Genomic DNA, 6,000 nt, shown 5'->3' on the forward strand with positions numbered 1-6,000 from the left:
ACCATGTTGGCCAGGCTGGTCTCGAACTCCCGACCTCAGGTGATCCGCCTAATCTTGGCCTACCGAAGTGCTGGGATTACAGGTGTGAGGCACCGCGCCCGGCCCCAGGTTTGGATTCTTTCACACAGCAGGCATGGGCCGACTCACTGTCTGGGGCCCGCCCAGCCCAGCCCAGCACCTGTGTTTGTGAAGTCTTGGTGCACAGCCACACCCATTCACTTACGTCATCTGTGGCTGACTCTTGCCACCGTGACTGTGACAGAGAGCCTGAGAAGCTGGAAGCATTTCCTGTCTTGCCCTGTAGGGGAAGCTTGCATCCTGGCTTAGAGTACGCTCTCCAGGGAGGATGTGTAAGGTGAACCGCAGACGCCATCTTACGTGTTCTAGTCGCCACGTTAAAAAAAGTGAAAAGAGGCCGGGCGCGGTGGCTCACGCCTGTAATCCCAGCATTTTGGGAGGCCGAGGCGGGCGGATCACAAGGTCAGGAGATCGAGACCATCCTGGCTAAACAGGTTGAAACCCCGTCTCTACTAAAAATACAAAAAAATTAGCCGGGCGTGGTGGTGGGCGCCTGTAGTCCCAGCTACTTTGGAGGCTGAGGCTGGAGAATGGTGGGAACCCGGGAGGCGGAGCTTGCAGTGAGCAGAGATCGCGCCACTGCACACCAGCCTGGGCGACAGAGCGAGACTCCGTCTCAAAAAAAAAAAAAAAAAAAAAAAGTGAAAAGAAACAGGTGAATTTAGTTTTGATAATCTGCTCGTTGACCCTAATGTCTTCAAAATATTGTCCTTTCAATACGTGACACTCTCACGTGCCCGGTGGGGGCTGTGTGGGGCCTGGGTGATGAGCAGCGGGCAGCCACGCAGAGACCTCTGAGAAGAGTGGTCCAGGCCACGGGAACAGCCAGTGCAAAGGCCCTGAGGCGCCTCGAGCAGCAGAGGGGCCTGTGAGTAAGGGAGTGTTAGCAGTGAGGCTGGAGTCACCAGTGGTGGGAGGGTGAAGAGTCAGAGCAGTCGGGTGTTCATCGTAGGTGTGTACCGAGTGCCTGCTGGGTGCTGGGATGTAGCAGCAGAAAGGGGGCATCTAGGTGAGGCAAAGCGAGCAAAAGCCTTCAGTCCACAGCAGCCGGGGGTCCTTCCTTTCTTCCAGAGGGAACAGCTCCTGTCAAGGCTGCCACTTGGCTTCTGTACCACCCAACTCAGTGGCCTTGTCCCTCTGCCTTCTTATGCAGCCTGACCAGCCCCCAAACACTCTCCCCTCTTACTGTCTGGGATACAGCTCGCCCCTCCTCTGCTCCTGCCTCCCAGCACCTCTGTGCTGACTCTGGCTTCTCTATCCTCACCCTCCTTCCGTGTCAGTGTTCCCTAAAGTGGGTTGTAACAAATCACCACAAACCCAGCAGCTTACAAATAACGCACATCTGTTATCGTTCTGGAGGTCAGAAGTCCAAAATGGGTCTCACGGCCCAAAATCAAGGTGTTTGCAGAGCCACGTTCCTTCCTGAGGCTCTAGAGGAGAATCCGTTTCCTGCCTTTTCCAGGTCCTAGAGGCTGCCTGCATTCCTCGACTCATGGCTCTTCCTCTGTCCTCAGAGTGCTGCACTCCAACTTCTGCTTCCGTCTCCCTATCTCTCCTCTGACCTTGACCCTCTTAGGTCCTGTGGTCACTTCATAGGATGCCTGTGATGACATTGAGCCCATCAGGATAATTTAGGATAGTTACCCCATGTCAATGCTTAATTCCTTCCCGTCTGCAGAGTCCCTGTTGGCCTGTGAGACAGCATGTGGCAGGTTCTAGGGATCAGGCCATGTACGTCTTTGGGCCATTATTCTGTCTGCCATAGAGATGAGAGGAACACAGGGTGAACTGGAGGTGGAATAGAACTAACATGGAATTGGTCTGCCTCAGGGTTACTGCCTTTCCAGTTTTCGTGACTCCTCAGAACAGGAGCCGGAGTGGGTGCCATATAGGTAGATTTCAGCCACTGTTACTGCTCTAACCTCATGCCATCTGTTTCTTTGGCATTAAAATGTCCTTTTAGGAAAAGATGGTAAAAGTACACTTGGTAGTTATTGTTGCTTTTAATGTATATATCACTTTTAATGTATATATCTTGCAAAATAAAACCAATCCCTTCCATTTGGGATGCAGTGAGAGTTAGCGAAAAATGTGTCAGACCTATACAATGAAAATTATAACACATTACTGAGAGATATTAATGAAGGCCTATGGTCTACTAAATGAAGAGAGACACTAATTATGGATTGACAGATTCAATACTCTTTTTTGTTTTTTTTATTTTGTTTTGTTTTGTTTTGTTTTGTTTTGAGACAGAGTCTCGTGCTGTCGCCTAGGCAGGAGTGCAGTAGTGCGATCTCGGCTCACTACAACCTCCGCCTCCCCGGTTCAAGCAATTTTCCCTGCCTCAGCCTCCAAAGTATATGGGAGTACAGGGGGCCGCCACCACGCCTGGCTAATTTTTGAATTTTTACTACAGACGGAGTTTCACCATGTTGGCCAGGCTGGTTTGGGTTTCACCGTGTTTGCCAGGTTGGTTTCAAACTCCTAACCTCAAGCGATCCACCCAACTCAACCTCCCAGAGTGCTGGAATTACAGGCATGAGCCACCATGCCTGGCCAGGAAAATAAGTATTTTCAACAAATAATACTGAAAAAAGTGGATATCCATATTAATATGGTTTGGGTCTGTGTCCCCACCAAATCTTATGTGAAAATGTAATCCCCAGAGTTGGAGGTGGGGCCTGCTGGGAGGTGACTGGATCGTGGGAATGGATCTTTCATGAATGGTGTAACACCATCCTCTTGGTGCTGTTCTTGTGATACAGTTCTCATAAGATGTGGTTGTTTAAAAGTGTGTGGCACCTCCCCACTTCGCTCTCTTGCTCTTGTTCTGGCCATGTGGTATGTGTCTGCTTCCCCTTCGCCTTCCGCCATGATTGTAAATTTTCTGAGGCCTCCCCAGAAGCGGAAGCCTCTATGCTTCCCCGTACAGCCTGCAGAACTATGAGCCAAGTAAACCTCTTTTCTTTATAAACGACCCAGTCTCAGTTATTTTATAGTAATGTGAGAATGCACTGGTACACATATAGATAAAAATGAACCTTAATCCTTAATTTATGCCATACATAAGTTAACTAGAAATGGATTTTTTCTTTTTTTTTTTTTTGAGACGGAGTCTTGGTTTGTCGCCCAGGCTGGAGTGCAGTGGCAAGATCTCGGCTGACTACTACCTCTGCCTCCTGGGTTCATGCGATTCTCCTGCCTCAGCCTCCTGAGTATCTGGGACTACAGGTGTGCACCACCACACCCAGCTAATTTTTGTGTTTTTAGTAGACATGGGGTTTCACCCTGTTGGACAGGCTGGTCTCGAATTCCTGGCCACTGCGCCCAGCCCACTTCATCGAAATCTAAAAACACAATTAAAGATGGAGTAAACCTTTCGGCCGGAACCGCCATCTTCCAGTAATTCGCCAAAATGACGAACACAAAGGTAAAGGGGAGAGGCACCCAATATATGTTCTCTAGGTCTTTTAGTAAACATGAAGTTGTTCCTTTGGCCACATATATGCGAATCTATAAGAAAGGTGATATTGTAGACATCAAGGGAATGGGTACTATTCAAAAAGGAATGCCCCACAAGTGTTACCACGGCTAAACTGGAAGAGTCTGCAGTGTCCCCCAGCATGCTGTTGACATTGTTGTAAACAAACAGTTAAGGGCAAGATTCTTGCCAAGAGAATTAATGTGTGTATTGAGCACATTAAGCACTCTAAGAGCCGAGATAGCTTCCTGAAACATGTGAAGGAAAATGATCAGAAAAAGAAAGAAGCCAAAGAGAAAGGTACCTGGGTTCAACTGAAGCAGCAGCCTCTACCCAGAGAAGCACACTTTGTGAGAACCAATGGGAAGGAGCCTGAGCTGCTGGAACCTCTTCCCTACAAATTCATAGCATAATAGGTGTTTAAAAAAAAAAAAGACCTCTGCACTGTAAAAAATGTTTCTCTTGGCGGGGCATGGTGGCTCACGCCTGTAATCCCAGCACTTTGGAAGGCTGAGGCGGGCGGATCACCTGAAGTCGGGAGTTCGAGACCAGCCTGACCAGCATGGAGAAACCCCGTTGCTACTAAAAATACAAAATTAGCCAGGTGCGGTGGTAGGCACCTGTAATCCCAGCTACTCGGGAGGCTGAGGCAGGAGAATTGCTTGAACCCAGGAGGTGGAGGTTGTAGTGGGCCGAGATCACGCCATTGCACTCCAGCTTGGGCAACAAGAGCAAAACTCTGTCTCAAAAAAAAAAAAAAAGTTTGTCTTTATTGAGTAGAGGGTGCTGTCCTCTCCCCCAAAGAAATATTTAAAGCAAATTTTAGTTGTGTCCTAATTCAGTGTGTAATGTCTTTACTATTCAAATTTAATGTATTTCTTGCTGAAAGATGTGAGGTGGCTTATTGTGCAACAAATTACTCAACTGGTTAGAAAACGGCCACATACCATTTATGAAATATTTGTACTGGCTTGAAGATAGTCTCTCTAAATCATCATGGAAGAAATAAATAATTTACAAAAATGTTAAAACATGAAGATTTAAATAAATAATTCATGGCTGGGTGCAGTGGCTCATGCCTGTAATCTCAGCACTTTAGGAGGCTAAGGCGGGCAGATCACGAGGTCAGGAGTTTGAGACCAGCCTGGCCAACATAGTGAAACCCCATCTCTACTAAAAAATACAAAAAAAAAAAAAAAAAAAATTAGCCGGGTGTGGTGGCAGGCACCTGTAATCCCAGCTACTTGGGAGGCTGAGGCAGGAGAATCGCTTGAACCCAGGAGGCGGAGGTTGCAGTGAGCCGAGATCATGCCCTTGCTCTCCAGCCTGGCCAACAGTGTGAGACTCCGTCTCAAATAATAATAATAATAATAGTAATAATAATAATAATTCACAAAGGAAGATATATTAATGGTCAATAAGCACATAAAAACATGTACAGCATCGTTAGTCAGAAGAACATGTAAACACATTTGGGCCGGGCACGGCGGCTCATGCCTGTAATCCCAGCACTTTGGGAGGCCAAGGCCGGTGGATCACCTGAGGTCAGGAGTTGGCCTCGCCAACATGGTGAAACCCCGTCTGTACTAAAAATACAAAAAATTAGTTGGGCATGGTGGCGCGTGCCTGTAGTCCCAGCTATTCAGGAGGCTGAGGCAGGAGAATAACTTGAACCCAGGAGGTGGAGGTTGCAGTGAGCCAAGATCGCGCCATTGCACTCTAGCCTGGACAACAAGCTCAAAACTCCATCTCAAAAACAAAAACAAACAAAACTACATTGAACTGTACTGAAATAGTACAGCACACCCACTAAAAAAGGCTAGCATTGAAAAGATTGACAATACCAAGTGTTGGTGCATCTGTGAATCAATTTGAACCCGTTACATTGCTGATGCAAAAAGGTACAATGATTTCAGAAAACTCTTTGGCAGTTTCCTGTAATGTTAAATATACACTACCATATATCCAATCCTATTTACCCAAGAGAAATGAAAACGTGTCCACACAAAGACTTGTACACAAATATTCATAGCAGTTTTATTCATAATAGCCAAAAATTGTCAACAACCCAAATTTCCATCAATAGGCGAATGCACAAAAAAATATGGTACATCCGTACCTGGGAAACCTACACAGCAACAAAAAGATGGAATAACTGATACACACAGCAACATAGCTGAATTGCAGAAACACTGTGCTGAGTGAAAGGAACCAGACACAAAATAAGACATTACTGTATGATCCTGTTTATATGAAACTCTAGGAAACATAAAGTCTCCAGTGGTAGAAAGCAGGTAAGCGGTTGCCTGGGGCTGGAGATGTGGTTTAGGATGACCAGAAAAGGACACAAGGAAACTTTTAGTGATGGAAATATTCTTGATCATGGTGGTAATGACTTGGCTGTATACATTTGTCAATGTACTGTACACTTAAAATGT

At 46.6% G+C, this 6,000-nt stretch overlaps 1 pseudogene; it reads left to right on the forward strand.

Moving 5' to 3' along the window:
• The first annotated feature begins 3,204 nt into the window (after positions 1–3,204).
• LOC134808539 (large ribosomal subunit protein eL21-like) lies at positions 3,205–4,149 on the forward strand (annotated as a pseudogene).
• Positions 4,150–6,000: the final 1,851 nt, after the last annotated feature.

This window comes from Pan troglodytes, chromosome 16 (genome assembly GCF_028858775.2).
Source record: "Pan troglodytes isolate AG18354 chromosome 16, NHGRI_mPanTro3-v2.0_pri, whole genome shotgun sequence".
Lineage (NCBI taxonomy): Eukaryota > Metazoa > Chordata > Mammalia > Primates > Hominidae > Pan > Pan troglodytes.